The sequence below is a fragment of the Protopterus annectens genome, chromosome 14.part0 (assembly GCF_019279795.1).
Source record: "Protopterus annectens isolate FY-2018-M chromosome 14.part0, PAN1.0, whole genome shotgun sequence".
Taxonomy (NCBI): domain Eukaryota; kingdom Metazoa; phylum Chordata; order Ceratodontiformes; family Protopteridae; genus Protopterus; species Protopterus annectens.
In genome coordinates this window covers 162,090,848-162,112,497 of record NC_056748.1, presented here as the reverse complement: position 1 = coordinate 162,112,497, position 21,650 = coordinate 162,090,848, and the positions used below count along the sequence as shown (strand labels likewise).

Sequence of the window (21,650 nt, the reverse complement as noted above, 5' to 3'; positions counted from 1 at the left end):
ATAATATGCTTTTAAAAGAATCCAATTATGCATAATTTGCAGAACCTCATAGATATAAGATTTGGGTGTGAATTTGTTATAAAGTATCACTCTGTATGTCTATGATTTCACAGGATTGATTATAATCTGAATGCTTTCATAATATTGTGAATATTACATCTGCAATATGTGAAATTGAATCTAATTGTTTAAGAGGTCATTGATCTACCAGTTAAACATGATTGTTAGTATATAATCAAATAATATGGGTTATACCACTTTAAGGTATAAATAAGAGCTGGAGCACTGGTTGAATTTGTATTTCTTGGATAAGTCACATAGAAGGGTGTGATAGCAGAGGTTGCACCTAAATTAGGTTGTTTATACAATCCTAATAAATTACCTACTGCTCCATTGAGTGCTGGTCCCTTCTTTGGATGTATTTCTGCTTGACTAGAACTCAGCAACTCTGGTCCCTGAGTTTGAGAAAAGTAAAACTAATGCTTCATCTAACAATACACCACTAGGTTGTATGGATAGAAGTACAGAAGCCCAGCAAAGCACCGGGGATTTGTGGAGGTAACCTGGACTGCAACAGTGAATACACTCTAACCTCTACATTTATGGTAGGTACACAACTGCACTATGTTCATCGTGTTTCACTGTTGCAGTCATTACATTTGGGTTGAATCCCAAAGCTGAGGTTGGGTGGCTGGGCCTAAATAGAATTAGGAGAGGCTATGAGGCCTGCAGAACTGCAGTGGCAAGCCTGCTCTGGATTTAGAGTAAACGGGTAAGTGGTAGTGCTTTGTAAAAGTGTGCACTGAAGTCCAAGTTGCAGCCTCCAAAATGTCCTTGGTTGGTACTCCTCTGAGGAAGGCTGCTGAAGTGCTGCTGCTCTGTTTGAATGTGGCCTAATGCCCTTAGGCACTGATTTGCCATGTTGAGAATAGCAGAAACGAATGCAGTGGCTATCCATTTTGAAATAGTCTGCTTTGAGATAGCTTTCCTTGAGATCCTGCAGCATATGCCACTAAGAGTTGCTCAGACTTTCTGAAAGCTTTAGTTTTGTCCAAGTAGAAGCTAGCTGTCTGTGTATGTCCAAAGAATGCAGAAGTCTCTCCCTTTATTCTGTGGGTTTGGATAAAAGGTAGGCAAGTGAATTATTTGATTAAGAGCCACACTGGACACTACCTTAGGCATAAATGTTGGGTTTGTCCTCAGAGAAACCCTGTCGGATGGAAAATTATGAAAGGTTCCACAGCCATTAGTGCCTGTAACTCTGAGACTCTTCTTGCTGAAGTTATTGCTAGAGCAGAGCTGTTTTCCATGATAAGAATTTTATTTCAGCTGTATTGGCTGGCTCAAAAGGAGGCAGTGTGAGTTTTTCCAAGACAAAGTTGAGGTCCCATGCGGGTATTGGTGCTCTTCTTGGGGTCTTATGTTTTGGCCCCTCTGAGGTACTGCCTTAGTAGTGGTGTGAAAAAATAGGTGGGTCTGTATTGTAATGAGCTGAAATGGCAGAGGCATGTATCTTAATAGATGAAAAGGAGAGGCCTTTGTCCAGCATCTCAGTTAGATATTGTAAAATCTGAGGAATATTTGGTACAAGGATGTCAATTCCTTGTGCCTGGTTCCAAGCACAGAATCTCTTCCATTTTCTGCATAAGATTTTCTGGTGCTGGGCCTCCTGGCCTCCAGAATAACATCCATAACTGCTTTGAGAGAGGTGTGTTCTGAATGGTTACATTATCCGCCATGCAGCCAGATTTAGGGTTCGAGTTGGCTGTGCAGGATATCTGATTGTTTTGTTGGGTCAGTAAATGAGGAATTTGAGGTAATGTCCAGGCTGGGCCTTGAGACAAGCTCTTTAGGATTGGGTACCAGTGCTGGCGTGGCCAGTCTGGGGCAATCAGGATCATTTTGGCTTCTCTTGTCTGACCTTTAGGAGTACCTTGGAGGGAGAGAGTGGAAAAAAGGCATATATGTAAAGGGGTTTTTCCCGCTGAATGATAGAGCATCCACTTTCCATGCTTGTTTTGGTAAGTCCTTGGACTACCCAATAGTAAGGACTGCAGCAATGTGGAACGAAGAACATCTGCAATGTAAACAATAAAGAAAGAAGTTATTAAAAAAAATAAATAAATACCAGTAAGTTAGCAACTGCTGTAGCTGAATGAGCCCTGCATTGAAAGGACAATGTATACTTCTTGAGACAAAAACGTTATCCAATCAACCACCTATCCAAGGTCATCTGAAAGACCAGTTTCAAAACAGCAACTGTAATGTCTAAGGAACAGATATGTGACCGATACAGGTATGTAAATAAAATACATAAACCTGGTAGTAGAATGCAGAAGTCCTGGAAGTTATCAAAAGATATTAAAAGTGTAGAGAAAAGTGGGAGAAAGGAAAGATGAACCAGGCTAAAAAAGAAATATTTGTTGGCTAACAAAGGCTACAAGAGCAGTTGCGACAACAAAAAAATCAAAGAATCAGAGGCAGTCTACACCAGCTACTGAAAACTGACTTGGCAGATAGCACAAAGAATCTCTAACAAATTGCAAGACAAAGACAGAAAGATAAAGAAGACAGTCATCAGACACCAGTCATAAGGTATTGCCAGCACAAACCTGCTCACCAGTCTACACTATATCAAAGGCAGATGGAAGGAGTATTTCCAGCAGCTTCTGAATGAAGAAAACCCCACAGAAGCTGTACCATCCCAGACACAGCCTACAGTGAAAGAGGAAGAGGAAAGTACAGTTGTGTACCTACCATAAATGTAGATGTTTGAGTGTATTCACTGTTGCAGTCATTACACTTGGGTTATCCTGCTGGCAGGCTACCCGCAGTCGGCCTGAATTCCAAAGTCCTGGTCCGGCGTCAGTTGCTGTCGCCTCTTCCCTGACGTCAGTGCGCCAGGGGTATAAAAGATGCAGCCGACTCTATTTTCTTCAGTTTTTCTTTCCCCAGATGTCAGGTGCCCCCCAAAGGGTAGGCTAAGAAATTATGCCAATAAAAGGGCATGCAATAAAATAAAACATAATCTTCATCTATAAGCAAATACACCACATAGGTTGTATAGGATAGAGAAGTACAGATAAGTCCCAGCAAAGAAAAGGGGGATGGTGGGAGGGTAACCTGGACTGCAACAGTGAATACACTCCAACATCTACATTTATGGTAGGTACACAACTGCACTATGTTCATCGTGTCTCACTGTTGCAGTCATTACATTTGGGTTGAATCCCAAAGCTGAGGTTGGGTGGCTGGGCCTAAATAGAATTAGGAGAGGCTATGAGGCCTTGCAGAACTGCAGTGGTGAAGCCTGCTCTGGATTTAGAGTAAAGGGGTAAGTGGTAGTGCTTTGTAAAAGTGTGCACTGAAGTCCAAGTTGCAGCCTCCAAAATGTCCTTGTTTGGTACTCCTCTGAGGAAGGCTGCTGAAGTAGCTGCTGCTCCTCTGTTTGAATGTGGCCTGATGCCCTTAGGCACTGATTTGCCATGTTGAGAATAGCAGAAACGAATGCAGTTGGCTATCCATTTGGAAATAGTCTGCTTTGAGATAGCTTTTCTTTGAGATCCTGCAGCATATGCCACTAAGAGTTGCTCAGACTTTCTGAAAGCTTTAGTTTTGTCCAAGTAGAAGCGCAGTTGTCTGTGTACGTCCAAAGATTGTAGAAGTCTCTCCCCTTTATTCTGTGGGTTTGGATAAAAGGTAGGCAAGTGAATTATTTGATTAAGAGACACACTGGACACTACCTTAGGCATAAATGTTGGGTTCGTCCTCAGAGAAACCCTGACCGGATGGAAAATTATGAAAGGTTCAACCGCAATTAGTGCCTGTAACTCTGAGACTCTTCTTGCTGAAGTTATTGCTAAGAGCAGAGCTGTTTTCCATGATAAGAATTTTATTTCATCTGTATTGGCTGGCTTAAAAGGAGGCAGCGTGAGTTTTTCCAAGACAAAGTTGAGGTCCCATGCAGCTATTGGTGCTCTTCTTGGGGATCTTATGTTTTTGGCCCCTCTGAGGTACTGCCTTAGTAGTGGGTGTGAAAAAATAGGTGGGTCTGTACTGTAAAGAGCTGAAATGGCAGAGGCATGGATCTTAATAGATGAAAAGGATAGGCCTTTGTCCAGCATCTCAGTTACATAATGTAACATCTGAGGAATATTTGGTACAAGGATGTCAATTCCTTGTGCCTGGTTCCAAACACAGAATCTCTTCCACTTTTCTGCATATGATTTTCTGGTGCTGGGCCTCCTGGCCTCCAGAATAACATCCATAACTGCTTTGGAGAGAGGTGTGTTCTGAATGGTTACATTATCCGCCATGTAGCCAGATTTAGGGTTCCGAGTTGGTTGTGCAATATCTGACTGTTTTGTTGGGTCAGTAAATGAGGAATTTGAGGTAATGTCCAGGCTGGGCCTTGAGACAAGCTCTTTAGAATTGGGTACCAGTGCTGGCGTGGCCAAGCCTGGGGCAATCAGGATCATTTTTGGCTTCTCTTGTCTGACCTTTAGGAGTACCTTGGAGAGGAGAGGTAGTGGAAGAAAGGCATATATTGTAAGGTTTTTCCAACTGAATGATAGAGCATCCACTTTCCACGCTAGCTTGTGGTAAGTCCTTGTACAAAATCTCTGTAATTGGCAGTTGTGAGGGGAGGCAAATAGATCTATGTCTGGGCATCCCCATTTCCTTGTTATTATGCTGAAGATTTGTGGATTTAGTTTCCACCCGTGAGGATCCATGAGGTTTCTGCTTAGTTCATCTGCCAGAGTATTTGTCTTTCCTGGCAGGAATTGTGCTTGCAGGTGCACTTGATAAGTCAATGCTGTGTTCCAAAAAATCATGGCTTATCTGCAGAGTGGGTAGGAATGCATGCCTCCCTGCTTGTTTATGTACCACATGACAGTAGTATTGTCCATCTTTATCAGCAGTTGTCCTGGATGAAGCAGATCCTTGAAAGCTGTCAGGGCATTCTGAACAGCCAGCATTTCTTTTAGATTGATATGAAGATGCATTTGGCTTGTGGGCCATGTGCCTAAATACATTTTCCTGCCATGTGGGCCCCCCAGGCATAATCTGATGCATCTGTTGTTATTGTCTGCCTGGCAGTGGGTAGAGTGAAAGGCTGTCCCTTGTTGTGGTGACAGGCCTATGCCCACCATCAAAACTCCTGTTGCAGGCAGGGAATGAGGGTAATTAGTTTTTCCAGGCTATGGCAATGGTTGAGTCCAAACACTTTTTAGATACCAATGTAGTTTCCTCATATGCAGTCTTGCATATGGAATTAACAGAATGCAGGATGCCATGAAGCCCAAAGCCTGCAGAATTTTTCTTGCAGATAACTGGGTTTTTGTTGCCAACATTTCAAAGTAAGAAGTCAGTTGCCTTTGTTTGTCTGGCATGAGATAAGCCATCTGGGCAGTTGCATTTAAGCTTGCACCCAGGAATATTTTCTCTTGACAGGATACTAGTTTTGATTTATTTTCATTTACTGTGTACCCTAGGCAAATTAACAATCTTTTTACAAACGCCTGATGCTGTAGTAGAATGTCTTTGTTCTCTGCTTGAATAAGGCAGCCATCCAAGTAGGGATATATTTGAATTCCTCTTTGTCTGCAAAAAGCAATTACTGGTGCCAGGCATTTTGTAAAGACCCTGGGTGCAGTAGATAAGCCAAAGGGCAGTGCAGAGAATTGGTAGTGCATTGAGCCAGCTATGAATCTGAGGCATCTTCTGCAAGATTGTCTGATTGGGACATGCAAGTATGCCTCTTTTAGGTCCAAGGTTACAAGCCAAGCCTTCTTGCCCAGCATGGGCAGAAGCTGCTGCCGTCAACATTTTGAATTTTGGAACATCCAGAAAAGTGTTTAGAATAGACAGTTCCAGTACTGGTCTCCAGGATTTGTCCTTTCTGGGTACCAAGAAAAGTAGTGAGTAAAATCCTTGTCCCTGCTCCTGTAGTGGTACTCGCTGAATGGCCCTCATATCCATGAGGGATTAAACTTGCTTTTGTGCCTCTGCCCATTGATTGTGTGGCAGGTCTGGCATGCCTTTTGCCTTTGGCAGGGTGGGAAAGCGGAACCTATAACCCTGAGACACTATATTCAAGACCCATTTGTCCTGGGTGATCATGTGCCAGTTTTGTGAAAAAAGTAATAGTTTTCCCCCTAAGGGGGCCTCCAAAAGATAAGTGCTTGGTACTGGTAGAGGAAAGTCATTGGGACTGTTTCCTATGGGACTGAGATTTATCTTCTCCACTTTTGGAGGTAGAAGCACCCCATTGTTTAGGCCTGTATGTGCCTTGGGGCTGGGATCTGCCTCTAGGGTGTCTGTATCTGCCTCTTTGTGGTCTATCTGACACTGGAAAGGACCAATTTTTTGAAGGCCAGTTCCTGCTAAATCTGGGTGACTGTACCTGTAAGAAATACTTAACTGTCTGCATAGATTTCGCTTTATCCTCCATTTTCTTCAACACCTCTTCTGCCTTAACACCAAACAAAGTATGATGCTGTAATGGAGCATCTAATAATTTTGCTTTAACATGATCAGGCAGATTCTGTTCCTTTAACCAAGCATACCACCTAATCACCGAACCCGTTACAGCGGCCCTACAAGAGGCCTCCAAAGAATCAAAACCACATTGCAAAGTATGTTTTCCCACTTGCTCAGCTGCATACAATAAATCCTGCATTTCCTTGTTTTCTGGACATTCAGAGTTAGTCAACACTTTCTGTCTTAACAGTGACATTAAGTATTGTTGATATTTAAGCATATGAAATTGACGATTTAAAGCCCTTACAGCCAAAGAAGCAGAAGTGTAAACTTTTTTCCCCCATCTATCCAGTGCCCTTGAATCTCTATCAGAGGGAACAGGGTTTTTAGCAGTGGAAGCCTTGACTCCCTTAGGACCCTGAGATATGATTTCTCAGTCAGCAGCAGGGTTTTTGTATAGAAATTTATGGGAGTCTGGGACCCTGTATTATCTGTCTGGCTTAACAGGTGCAAGGGGTATAGAGTCTGAAAAAGCATCATCTACAATGCCCAGGAACATGGGGAATAGCAAGGGGCCTGTGCTGAGGAAGTAAAAGAAAATCTCTGAGCCTTTTCTTAGATTCTGAATAATCCTGGCTCTCCCAATGAAAGTGCTCCCTCATAGTATGCATGGTTTCCCCAAAGGAGTAATCTTCAGGAGAAGAAGCTGAAGGAATAGATTCTTCAGCATCAGAATCCTCATAGGGAGGAATGGAGTATTCCTGTTCAGAGGAGGAATCAGAGGAAATGGAAACCTGATCTGAAGATTCATATTCTGTCTCTTGCCTAGGCCTCTTATCATGAGGGGGATGGGAACCCCTGATCAAAGTAATAACGTCTTCGGCCATTTTGAGCATTTGTTTTTTAGGCATGGAAGTCTGTCCTGGAGAATGCTGTACTTGTTTCTTTGTCTTTACAGCTGCTTTAGTCTTTGGCTTTGAAGCTGAAGATGGCTTTACATACAACTGTGTAGGTCTGAAAACACCCTCAGAAACCGATGCCTGCACAACGGCTCCGAACCCATCTGAAGGAATAGTTTCCGAGGATCCAATACCTTGAGTTTCCGAGGATCCAATACCTTGAGTTTCCAGAGGCCCAGTCGGCTCCACAAGGGAGTCGGAAGCGGCCTGTGGCTCTGAGATAGCGGGTGTCAGGGGTTGCGAAAGTGCCTCACTGAGAACCAGCGAACTGCCGACTAGCTTAGCGGAAGCCTTTTCGTCGGTTTTGGACCTCGGATGCCCGTCCTTGTCTTTATCCTTGCGTTTTTTATAAACTCCGGTCGTCGGCTGTTCCACCAGCTTTGTATAATTGAATCTTCGGCCGAAGTAATGAAAGGCAAAATCGCACAGACGCTTAATAGTGGGTTGGGTTAAATCTAGCACAAAACCGACAACAAGCAACGTCGTGGTCAGGGCCTAGGCAAGGAATACAGTAAGAGTGAAAATCCTTCTGAGGTATTTGCTTCCCACAAGAAATACAATAGTTAACTTTTTCTGACATCGGTCTGGAGCAAGAAAAAAGTTTCCCCAATGGGGTACTTAGTTTTAGTGAAGACTTCGAATCTGAAATTCTAATTCGAAAATCTCAGGAGTCGGCCGACCAGCACTTGCGAACTGCTATTGCTTTGGGCACCGCGCGGCAAAAAACACTGAAGAAAATGGCGTCGGCTGCATCTTTTATACCCTTGGCACACTGACGTCAGGGAAGAGGCGACAGCAACCGACGCCAGACCAAGACTTTGGAATTCAGGTCGACTGCGGGTAGCCTGCCAGCAGGATACCCCAAGTGTAATGATTGCAACAGTGAAACACGATGAAAGTACAGTTTTGTACCTACCATAAATGTAGATGTCCGAATTGGATAGCATCTGCAGTCATAACAACTGGGTTGTCCTGTCGTCAGGCAGCCCTTCAGTCGGCCGGATTCCAAAGTCCGGGTCCGGCTTCGGCTGATGTCGCACTTCACCCGACGTCATCTCTGTTGGTCTTCGGGTATAAAAGCATCAGCCGACGCCATTTTCTTCAGTGTTTCTTGCCCCAGATGCCAGAAGCCCTATAGAAGGCTAAAAAAATTTTTGGATAGATGCCAATGTTTCCAAAAGATAGAGGTAAACACAAAAATAAGCATGTATGTACATAAATACAAACAAATACACCATGAAAGAAATCCCCCCACTAGCTAGCTATTAGAAGGGTAAACACCCTAGGAGTACCACAGAGGGGAAGGAGGGAGGGTAATCCTGACTGCAGATGCTATCCAATTCGGACATCTACATTTATGGTAGGTACAAAACTGTACTATGTCCTTCATGGATGCATCTGCAGTCATAACAACTGGGTAGAATACCATAGCCAACTAGGGAGGAGGATAAAAGTAAATTATGGTGTGTTTAGGATCCCTTGCAGAACAGCAGTGGCAAACCCTGCTCGGGATCTGGAATATAGAGGTAAATTATAATGCTTGGCAAATGTATGCACGGAGGTCCAAGTAGCCGCCTCAATAATGTCTTTGGTAGCCACTCCTCGTAAGAAGGCTGTGGTAGTGGCTGTTGCCCTTGTAGAATGAGGTCTTATGTTCTGTGGAATTGGCTTTCCATGGAAGGAGTAGCAGAATCGTATGCAATTTCCTATCCATTTGGAGATTGTTTGTTTGGAAATAGCTTTTCCTTCCCTTCCTGTTGCATAGGCTAAGAAAAGTTGGTCAGTCTTTCTGCTATTTTTTGTTCTGTCCAAGTAGTAGCGTAGCTGTCTATGTACATCCAAGGTATGCAGTATTCTTTCCCCTCTGTTTTGTGGGTTGGGAAAGAAGGTAGGCAGGTGGATTGCCTGGTTTAAAGACACTCTGGATACCACCTTAGGCATAAATGTAGGATTAGTCCTCATGGACACTCTATCTTGGTGGAAGATTAGAAAGGGTTGCACTGCCATTAAGGCCTGTAGTTCTGAAACCCTCCTTGCTGAAGTAATTGCCAGTAGGAAAGCAGTTTTCCATGACAGGTGTTGTAGGTCTGCTGTTGCTGCTGGTTCAAAAGGTGATAGTGTCAATTTTTCTAGCACAAAGTTCAAGTCCCAAGCTGGCAATGGTGGTTTCCTTGGAGGTTTTACATTCTTGATTCCTCTGAGGAACTGCCTGAGCAAAGGGTGTGAAAAACAGGTGGATCAAAGCTATATTCTGCTGAAATAGCTGATGCATGAATCTTGATGGAGGAGTAGGACAGGCCTGAATGAAGTAGTTCGCCAGATACTCCAGAATGTTAGGCATATCTATGTTTGATACATCTTTTCCTGTTTCAGAACTCCAAATGACAAACCTTTTCCATTTCCCAGCATAATTCCTTCTAGTTGAAGGCCTCGTGCTTCAAGAATAATGTCTTTAACTCTTTGTGAAAGTTCTGTATTAGCAGCTGCTATGTGATGTTCCATGCAGTCAGTTGCAGCGTTTTAGGTTTGGATGCATGGTGCTGAAGTTGTTCTGAGTTAGCATCAAAGGCATCAGGGAATTGGCCACATATTGTTCGAGACATGCTCCTCGGTAGTGGGTACCAATGCTGTCTTGACCAGTTTGGAGCTATCAGGATTATCCTTGGACGTTCCTCCTTGATTTTTAGTAGTACTTTGTGTATCAAGGGAAGAGGTGGGAATGCATATGCTGTTAGGGCTTTCCAGCTGAAGGAGAGCGAGTCCACTTTCCATGCTAGTGGGTGGAATGTCCTTGTGCAGATTTTTTGAGCTGGTGATTGAGAGGTGATGCGAATAGGTCTATCTGAGGCATTCCCCATTTCTTGAGATGGTCTTGAAGATATCCGGTGCAGCTGCCATTCGTGGGCATCCGATGTGGTCCTGCTTAACATATCTGCTAGAGTTTTCTTTTCCTGGCACAAATATTGCCTGTAACTGGATGTTGTAGCTGAGTGCCAGGGTCCACAGCTCCAAAGTCATTCTGCATAGGGGTAAGAATGAGTGCCTCCCTGTTTGTTGATGTACCACATGACTGTGGTGTTGTCTGTCCTTATCATCAAGTGGTCCTCCTTGAGAAATGGTCTGAACTTTTGGATTGCCAGTTTTACTGCCAGCATTTCTTTTACGTTGATGTGCTGCTGAAGTTGGTCCTGTGTCCACAATCCTTGCACGCATTTGTCCAGCATATGCCCCATCCTAGGTCTGAAGCATCTGTTGTGATGGTCTGGCTTGCTTGACCTTGCGAAAGGGCAGGCCTGGGTTTGACTGGCATGCCTGAGGCCACCATAGGAACTCCTGTTTTAAGCATGGTATTAGTGGGATTTCCGTTTCTAGGCTGTGTCTGTGTTGGGACCATAAATTCTTTAGGTACCACTGTAGTTTTCTCATATGTAGTCTGGCAAATGGAACCAAGATTATGCATGATGCCATGAAACCCAAGGCCTGCAGTACCTTTCTTGCTGTTAACTTGTTCAGTTTTGTTAGTGCCAAGAAGTAAAGAGGAGTTCTTTTGTTTTTCTGTAGTTAGGAATGCCATTTGTCTTACTGTGTCCAATTCCGCTCCCAGGAAAGTCCTTGTCTGGGATGGTATCAGTCTTGACTTTTGTAAATTGACTGTGTATCCCAGTGCTTGAAGCAAGTAAATGACCCTTTGTAAATCTGTTGTCAGCTTGCTTTTGTTGTCTCCTTGTATCAGGCAGTCGTCCAGGTATGGATAAATTTGAATTCCCTGTAGTCTGCAATGGGCGATTACTGATGCCAGGCATTTTGTGAATACTCTGGGCAGTAGATAAGCCAAAGGGCAATGCTGAGAATTGATAGTGCTCTGATCCTGCAAGAAATCTGAGGTATCTTCTGCAGATTGGTCGAATGGGGACGTGCAGGTATGCCTCCTTGAGATCTAGAGTTACCAGCCAACACTCCTTGCCCAGCATGGGAAGAAGTTGCTGTAGGGTCAGCATTTTGAATTTTGGGACAATGATGTAAGTATTCAGGGTGGACAGGTCTAGAATTGGTCTCCAACTTTTTCCTTTCTTGGAACTAGGAATAGTCTGGAGTAGAACCCCTTTCCTTGCTCTGCTGTTGGCACTTTCTCCACAGCTCTCATGTTTGCTAACTCCATTATCTGTTGTAGAGCCTCTGTCTTTTGATTTGGAGGTAGATTTGGCATTCCTCTTTGTCTGGTAAAGTGTGGAAGTGGAACCGGTAACCTTGATCTATGGTTCGTAAAATCCACTTGTCCTTTGTTATGTGGTGCCAGTTTTTTGAAAATAAGGTTAGCTTTCCGCCTAGAGGAGCTGCTATTTGTTCCCTGGTAGGCGGGTTTAGGATTAAGTCACTGTGGTTGTGTTGATGTAGTGGCAGGTGTGGAGTCTGTGCTTCTGTTGTTACCTTGCCACTGTCGTCCTCTGTAGGCACCTCCTCTGGATTGGTGTCTGCCTCTGGAACGTCTATTCCTGCCCCTTTGAGGTCTTGTAGAGTCAGGAAAGGACCAATTTTTGGCAGGCCAGTTCCTGCTAAACCTTGGGGGTTGAACCTGCAAGAAATCTTTAACTGTCTGGACTGATTTTGCCTTTTCTTCCATTTTCTTCATAACCTGCTGGGCAGGTGTACCAAACAAACTTGTTTTATCCATAGGAGCATCTAGCAATTTAGATTTCACATGATCCGGTAAAGCTTGCTCCTTTAGCCATGCATGCCTTCTAATTACAGTGCCAGTCATGGCTGATCTAAATGAAGCCTCCAGTGCATCATAGCCACATTTTAAAGAATGGTTACTAACTTGCTGTATGTTATTTACCATTTCTAATACATATTTCTTATCAAGAGATTCATCAGTGGTTAGTTTTTTAGTTAACTGATCAAGCATAAACTCTTGGTATTGTATCATGTGAAACTGACAGTTTAAAGCTCTAGCTGAGAGGGTGGCTGAAGTGTAAACCTTTTTACCCCATCTGTCTAATGACCTTGCTTCCCTTTCAGAAGGAACAGGGTTTTTAGCTATGGTCGACTACTGCCTTGGGACCCTGGGAAATAGTTTGGGGTCTGCAAGAGGGGCCTTGTAAAGGTGGTGATGAGTATCTGGCACCCTGTAAAATCTGTCTGGTTTGGCAGGGGCTGGGGGTAAAGAGTCTGGAGTGGAGCAGACATCATTGAAAGCATCATCCACCACAGAGAGAACAGGAGGTATAGCTAAGGGCCTGTGCTGTGGAAGGTGCAAAAAGGTCCTAAGTCTTTTCTGGAGTCTGAAAATCCTGTTGCTGCCATTGGAACTGTTCTCGCATGGCATGCAAGGTTTCCCCAAAGGAGAATTCTTCTGGTGGGGAAGCAGCTGGAATGGATTCTTCAGCATCAGAATCTTCAAAATTGGAGAAAGGAGCCTCTGGCTGGTCAGTTATGTCTGATTCATCAGCAGAATCATCAGAGGACACTGGCTCATGGGGCTCTGCCCTAGGTCTCTTCTCTGGGGGCTGAGAGGCCCTGTCTGGGTGAGATTGAGATCCTCTAATTAATGAAATTAAATCTTCTGCCAAAGTAAGCATTTGAGAACTGGAAGAGGGCCTGGTTGGAGGGGTTTAACAGGCACTGTTCTAGTAGTCTTGGCTGCTTTAGCTCTGGCGAAGGCCTTAATGGACATGGCTGCTGGAGGCCTAGCAGCACCACGTGCTGGGGTAGAGACATCCAAGGGAATGGTGTCTGATAAGTCAGTGGTAAGCACCGTAGTGGGTAAAATTTCTGAGGCCGATTCAAGAGTGTTAGCAGGAACTCAGTTGTAGAGATAGATTCAGCTGTATTTTTGATCAGTTTTCTCGATTTCGGCAGAAACCGAGACACTCGCGATTTGCTTGCCAATGGTTTCGGCCGAAACCGCGGACCGCGCGTGTCGGTCTTGTTCTTTGCGTTTTTTCTCAGCATGTGTAGTCGGAGGGTCCGACCGCATAATGTACGCAAAATCAGAACCGAAAAACTGTTCTGCAAACTCCGACCGACGTCTAAGCGTTCGTCGGTTGAAAGAAGCACAGGACGAACAGGCTGCTACGTCGTGGGCTGGGCCTAAGCAAGGCAGGCAGTAAGAGTGGAAATCTTTATGAGGTATTTGTTTCCCACAGGTTAAACAATTATTAACTTTTTCCGACATCGGCTGAGGCAAGAAAGAGTCCCCAATGGGGTACTTAGCTTTAGAAGTCTTCGTAGTATTCGGTAGAAGTAATCTCTGGATCCGACCGACCGGCACTTGCGAACAGCTTCTGCTTCGGGTGCCACGCGGCAAGAAAGACTGAAGAAAATGGCGTCGGCTGATGCTTTTATACCCGAAGACCAACAGAGATGACGTCGGGTGAAGTGCGACATCAGCCGAAGCCGGACCCGGACTTTGGAATCCGGCCGACTGAAGGGCTGCCTGACGACAGGACAACCCAGTTGTTATGACTGCAGATGCATCCATGAAGGACATCATCCCTAGTAGTAATAAGAACAGCACTAAGGAAAATGAAGTCAGGGAAAGCAGCAGGCTCAGATGAGGTCACAGCAGATATGATAAAGATGTTCGGTAAGATAGGGGAGAAATGGCTTCCGAGTGTACTCATAGCAGTGTGGAGGGAAAGGCATATCCCAGATGACTGGAGAATAAGCATACTCAAGCCAGTATACAAGAATGAAGGGGACATCCACAACTGTGGGCAGTACAGAGGCATCAAACTCCTTCCACATTGCATGAAAGTTCTGGAGAGGGTGATTGATAAACAGATATGCAGAGGAGTAGAAAGTAAGATGGGAAATGAGCAGTTCAGATTCAGATAAGGATACCGCACAATAGACCCAATGCTTGCAGTGAGACAGATACTTGAGAAGCTAGAGATGAGGAGAGAGTCCAAATGGGCATTCTTAGACTTGGAGAAAGCATGTGATAAGGTCCCAAGAAAGTTGATATGGGCAGTACTGCGTGGTTTGAAGTCCCAAAAACATTGGTAGAATTAGTGCAGGCTATGTACAAGGACTCAATGACTGAACTACGAGCAGTGTTCGGCCTCACAGAGGGGTTCCCAGTGGGAGTGGGTGTACACCAGGGTTCAGCTATGAGTCCACTGCTGTTCACACTGGTGATGGACTACATTAGCAAAGAGGTTGGAGGGGACAGATCAACAAAGTTGCTGTATGCAGATGATGTGGCATTACAGGCAGAATCTGAGAAAGAAGTTCAGCAAAGGACAGAAGAATGGAACGCATAACTGAAGGCACATGGGATGAAACTAGCACAGATAAGACTGTTAATGGCAGCAAATTGGGGAATCAGAAGAAACTGAGAATAGAGATGGAAGGGAAGACAGTGGAACAGGTAAACAGCTTCAGGTATCTGCGTGGGGTGGTTGAGGAGAAGGGAAGTCGGAATGAAGAGGTCAAAGCTAGAATCAAAGGGGCTGCAGCCAAATGGCATGGAGTATCAGGTATAGTCTATGACAGAAGAATGCCAAAGAAGCTGAAAAGTAAGGTGTACAAGACAGTGGTGCGACCAGTACTACTGTATGGTACAGAACCCTGGGCAGTAAAGGCAGAACAGTTGAAGAAGCTAGAGGTGATGGAAATGAAGTGCCTGAGAAGGGTGGTAGGATGCACACTGTGGGACAGGCGAAGAAATGAGGACATAAGAGCAAGCAGAAACCAAAGTAGCTCCAACTGCAGAAAAGATCTAAGAAAGCAGACTATGGTGGTCTGGAGATGTGCAGGAAAGCAGAACACAATCTGGTGAGGGAGATTTGGGACAGACAGGAAGAAGGTAAGAGGAAGCGAGGATGTCCGGCAAAGAGGTGGATGGATTGTGTGAAAGAAGATCTGCGACAGTCAGGCATGAGTGTTGAAGAAGGCAGGAGTGTGGCACTGAATCGAGAGAGGTGGTGACAGTTAACATGATACCCTCACCCCCCATGTAGAAAAAATGTGAAAAGCGAGATGATGATGACGATTTGGGTAGCATGGCTAAGCTTATAAGGGCCCTAGTAGTCGTTAGCCTAGTATACACCTATGAATCTATGAAACAGTGAAGTCAAGGCTCTGAGGTGCAGAAAGGGGTTAAGAAAGTGTGTCCCAAGAGTGGAATTTTATTTCCAATGGTAATTAATATAATCTCTTAGCAGATGAAGTTTAGCAGGGCTAAACATCTGATGGGAATACAGTTAAAATTCTTGTTTTACTTTCATAAACAGATGATTTGGTTTTGGTGACAAAATATGAATTACAGCAGTACATGTATTGTTAAAAGAAGCAGGCTTAAATCTAAACTAAGAGAAGAGTAAAGATATGGCAACATTGCTAAGATAAGGCTGTGTTCTTCTGCAACTCAGAGATAACAGTATTGAGACAAGGTTTGTAAAAGAAAGGTACTATAGAAAAAGTGCAGAAACAAAACAGATAGAGGATACAGTAGGATTACGGAAAATGATTAGGTTATGTTTCAAAAAGAAAGTATATTTGATTAACTTTATTTTATTAGGGAAGTTAGAATATTTGGCAGAAACATATACGTTACCCGATAAGGAAAGAAAAAAAAAAAAAAGACTTGTTGCAAATATTTTTTCAGATAATTACAAATCAATTTTGAATCTGGTTAGGGGGTTTAGGATATGGGCATTATTAAATATGTTTTGGTTACTAAGGGATATGAGTGAACATTTCCACAATTTGGTAGTGAAAGTAATATATGAGAAATATAATTCTTTTTCGGTAAAACGAAGATGGATACAGAACGAAAAAATAGAAAATGTGCAATTGTATGAATTTCAGAATAAAATTATGTTTTGGAGATGCAATATTACAGCTTACCATGAAAAGAAAAAGCAATGGTATGTAAAAATGGCAGAATATTAACATATTTACTTGTGGAAAAATATTAGGGGATGAGGTTAATGACGCTATAAAAGAAGATGGGGACTGATACATTTTTTTATTTGTGCATGATTTTTTTTTTATGGAGAATGGTCTTGGATAATCTGTCAGGTAAAAGAAATATGTTTTTTTTTTTCTCCAGAGAGACTTTGTCAAGTTAGTAATGAACCAGAAACATCAAAACATGTCTTTTTGGAATGTTAAAGGGCTAAAAGTTTGTGGGAGTGCGTTGATAAAAAGAAGAATTTGTGTGGGACAGATTGGGTTAATGCATTTTATATACTGTATGGATATAAAAAAAAATCTGTGGTTAAGGGATTGGACATGAACATATTTGGAATTGTAGAAAGCTAGAACAAGAGAGTTATTGTGTAATAAAAACAGGCTTCGTCTGAAGTGGTAAATAAAATTCAGACGTGATTGCAGAAAAAGGAACTGGGTAAGTTGAAAATTTTCTCAAGTTTAAAAGGTGATGTGAATATGTAAACATTTTAACTGTGTACAATAATATGCAAATAGTATAAATGCTTGTATAAAAAAGTGAGTATGTAGATAAAACCCCCTACACTCTTTTCAATAATTACCATGGGATCTTCTACATCCACCTGAACTATCCCCAGTGGTAGCAGACAGGACCCTGATTTAATTCCCATTCCGACGGACAGCTGCTGCAGGAGTGCAACACCCCGTGATGCTGCACAGTGGTATCAGTAAAGAAAGTGAATCCAGTCGCCTGCGGTGGGAACAGAATCCGCAGCATTCTGATATTTTAACACCAAAATTAAGTGGGTCACCTTCTGATCCACTGACAGCGACTTGCCCTGCTTACTGCTGAATGGGGGCTTACAAACTTGATTTAGGAATACAAAGATGGGCATCGCTTCCAGTCTTGTGACACAGGGAAATGAAGCCCAATGTCCCAGGTGACCTATGTTTGATTAGCAGCACCGGCATCTGGAGGTGCCTGGTAGGGGAAGATGAGCAATGGCAACAGCTAGAGGTGGTTGGGTGTATCACTCACCTATAGGAGTGATGCTGGCTGTGCTATGTCAGTAAGGAACTTTCTTACGGAATCAGTGAAACCAGAAGGTTTTTTGTGTGTGTGTGTGTGTGTGTGTGTGTGTGTGTGTGTGTGTGTGTGTGTGTGTGTGTGCGTTATGTGTGTGTGTTATGTGTGTGTGTGTGTGTGTGTGTGTGTGTGTGTGTGTGTGTGTGTGTGTGTGTGTGTGTGTGTGTGTGTGTGTGTGTGTGTGTGTGTGTGTGTGTGTGTGTGTGTGTAAGCAAACAAATGTCTTCTCTCTAAGTCACTGTGAGCCTTTAAGAAGCCTAAGGGAAGGAAGGGTGGTTTACGCTTATCCAAAAAACCCTGCAGTTGTCCTACTCCCCTTCACACGACTCCACTCGAGGAATGGATCATCCAACAGGGTTTCTTCCACAGGAAAAATGGACCAAAGGGTTCTCACTTTGCCAGAGGATTCCTGTCCACCTCCCACACAGAACAAAGGGACCAAATGGGTACAGACAGTGAAACCACCAGGCATGGGTCTTCTGGATGTGGGAGGGTTAAAAAATTACATGATTTAACAAAGGAGCAAGAATCTTAAGTGTCCAGAAGATATTGCTCTTTCTCTAGGTATGAGATGGGTACACAAGTTACTGGACCTGGGGAGTCATTTCAGGATCCAGGCTGAACAACTGGATATCACATCTGGAAAAGCACTACAATGTCATCTTGCGTATGCTACAGCAAGCCAAGCTTCTCAAGATGATAAAGAATAAGTGCTACTTACGGTAACATAGTGAATCTCCATCTATTCAGCTTCTTACCTCTGCACCATTATATTCAAAATTAATACACCTATAATTCAAAAAGGGGCTGCAGACCTCAACAAAGCATTCCACTGTGAAACACAAATTGCAGAAAACATATAAGCAGCACCTCCCACAGTCTGACTACACTGGAAGCCTAATGAACGTGCTCTGTGCTTCCACATACAGAAAGCCAGGCCTGCCAGGGTTATGACTAAAACACCCACAGCAGTGAGTAAACTAGAAAGCATACCTAGAAAGCTGCTGCCACTGTCATTTACAGCACAGGGAGACTGGGTTTGGAGTATTTTATGGCAAAGTTTAGCAGTCTAGTAATCACTTCAGAAAATGAAGAAAAAAAATGTTGTCACAGCAATTAGAGACAGAGGAAGTTACACATTTTAAGCATTTGATGTACTAGTACACTAGCCTATGGCACTTTGGAAGTAAACATATAAATTACAGGTTACACCAACCTTGCTGTTCCAAGATTACCAAGCTTGCAGAATTCTTAACCATCCACTACATTTCTACCCCCAAACTTCAAGTGACATTCCAGCTTGGTAAGAAATACTTTAATAAGTGCTTTCAGGTTTCTTCCATCTTTCCAGCATTTCTTCAGAAAGCAGACAGATGTTCCACAAAGGCTGCCTGGGCTGTTTCTTTCTTTATTATACATCTGCTGCCAGAACCCATGGCACACATTCTGCAGATTTAAAACAAAAAGGCAGACTGTGAAAAGAGTTCAAAAGTATCAAGTCCTGTTTTGGTAGAAGAAGCTCAAGTACGCAACACAGCAAAACTCTAAATGCAACATTAGTTTGGTGAAGAGTGCAGCTATACAACTGAAAACCTTTCAAAGAAAAACAGTCGGCTTTAAGGAATTAAGTGACGACAATACATCTGTAACATAAAGGATTATGATCGGGTCTTCGATCATAATGTGTAAACTATGTGCGAGACAGAGAGACCAAAACATGTACCACAACAGCGAACACACAAACTTTATGAACAAAGATCCAATCCTAAGTTTATGCAGTATGTGCAGATTTATCTGCTCTTTGTACTACTAGTTAAAAAAACACAATGTCTTGTGCCAGCTTTGAAAGACGGTAGAACAGTGGGGAAGTGGTTTATCCCCTTTCGTATGCCCTGCCTAAGGGAAGCAGTTTGTTTTTGTTTTGATGTAATGTAGTAAACAGCAGGCAGAAACGGAGTTGAAATGAAGCCATTTCATGTTTTGCTGCTGTTGTTTACTAGCCGACACTGTCAGGTTTTAGTGCCAGACACAATGTTAACAGAAAATAGGGGGTGCTTAACAACTGTTAAGCACCCTTCTATGCATTGAGGTCACGTCTTGTGATACAGTAACACTGAACAAGAGTGTTATTTAACTGATAACTGGAGTATAATCATGGAGCTCTATGCACAAGATTAACGGATATCTGCACCATCAATTACTTAGCAACGCATGTTAACAGCAAATGAGTGACACTATGCATTTTACTGCCGCACTGAAGTGAGCAAACAACTGTTGCACAAGTCACATGATCAAAGAAAAATATACAGTGTGACAACTCCAGAAGGACAGCTGTGTGAGGCAATCACTGTAACAATACATCTTTGAGTGACTATGAATAGCAGATGTGCATTTCTACTTACAGAAGCTAGTCACTATTCAACCCTTTTCCAGCAGTTAAAGGTCTCCTTTTGTGAGGATTACACCAATCATTTACTCTTCTATTAGCTGAAGCATGCTCCAGGCAAAACAGTATCACCCTTTACCACAATCTCTTTTCTAGCAAGGGACCAGTAGATTAACGCCAATACAAGAACATAGATTTGTAAAACCGAAAGCAAACAATAAGTATACAAAACTGAAGGAGGTAGGAGGTAGGTTATCAAGATCAGTACCAAAAAATTATATATTCAGATCCAAAAGTGGGACAAAAGGAATGCAACGGTGATGCAAACAAGTGTCTCCTCTGAACAGTGAAGATCTTGCAACAGTGTAAAAACAGCAACCTACCAATCAGCACTATTTATCCAGTGCAGGCAATGACACTGCTAAGGCATGACTTTTGTAGAAATGCTCTACTAAAACCCTGCCCTATTCCTTGATCAGGCTTGCAGCAGTTAAAGTTTAATGAACAGGGTCAATTAACATTGGTGTGACAGCTTCACTAGTGCATTAGTACACAAGAAGCACAGGTGGAAACTGTTACACTGGGATGTGTCAAACGAAAACTCCTCCAGAAAACTGAAAAAGTACAGCTATGCAAGTTGAACTTAACCATAACAATAGATGTTTCAGTGACCACTGCTGCAGTAGCTATACAAGTTATATCTCACCAAGCAAACAGCCAACCAGCTTCCAAAGCTTCAGGGCATCTTCTACACACCCAAACTGTCAAGCAACTGAAGCCGAGCTGACTAAAAGACAAGTCTGGAAACTAAGCACTTCAGAGCTTTCCTGCCAGCAAAAAGAGGGAGGCTGAGCCCTAAAAGGGCAATCTTAGGAACAACAAAAAATATATATATACACAGGTTCACACCATGGCATAAAAAGCACACCAAAAATACAAGGGGGTGGGGGAAGGCGCGGCTACTGTAACAGTGATCACTCAAACATCTACTGTAAGTTTAACTTATACAAACGTATTATGTTCTTCATATTGATCACTGCTGCAGTAGCCTTTGCTACAGTAATCTACCCATACAGCTAACTGCATTTGTCAGGTGGAAGGAGAAGAGTCCAGAAGTCCCTGAATAATGGCCCTAGCAAAGCCTGACCTGGACCTATAGAAAGAATCAGGCTTACAGTTCTTTGTAAAAGAATGTACAGAGGCCCAAGCAGCTTCTAAAATACTTCTAGAATCCACCCATTTACAAAAAGCCATAGATAGAGCCAAGGCACTGGTAGATTGGGCCTTGACCCTGACTGAAATAGTTTTGTTATGGTGAGTTTAACAACATGTAGACAACCATTTGATAATAGTCCATTTTCCTTTTGACGTAAGTTGTCCATTCTTCTGACCTTCACAAGAAATGAACTGATCCAAAGATCTGAAAGATTCAGTTCGGTCCAGATAGTATGAGAGTTGACTGTGGGCAACCAAGATATGGCAAATCCTTCCGCTCTCATTTTTAGGTTTAGGAAAGAAAACAGGGTGATGGACAATTTGGCTTAAAAGTAAACTCTGATCCTAATTTAGGAAAAAAGAAAGATTAGTTTTCAAAGAAGCCTATTGCTGTTGAAAATGAGACAGGGTTGACTCTCCATAAGAGCTTGCAAGTCCAATGCGTTTTTGCAGAGGTCAGAGCAATCAGTAAAGTTGCCTTCCATGTTAAGAATTTCAATTCAGCCAGATGGGGCAAATGTTAGCTTCTCTAACACAAAATTAAGATCCCAAGGTGGGGCCACCAACTTAGTTGGGGGCCTCTTATGCAAAATCCCTTTCAAAAACATTTTGACATACAACT

At 43.0% G+C, this 21,650-nt stretch overlaps 1 protein-coding gene across 1 annotated transcript in view; it reads right to left on the bottom strand.

Annotated features, from left to right (window-relative positions):
- CCDC186 (coiled-coil domain containing 186) overlaps positions 1-21,650 on the bottom strand; it is a 1,483,461-nt gene that overhangs the window by 1,251,165 nt on the left and 210,646 nt on the right. Inside the window, exon 2 of the mRNA XM_044055936.1 lies at positions 18,644-18,873. The gene's annotated coding sequence lies outside the window, so the exon portion shown is untranslated. The remainder of the gene's footprint in view (positions 1-18,643; positions 18,874-21,650) is intronic.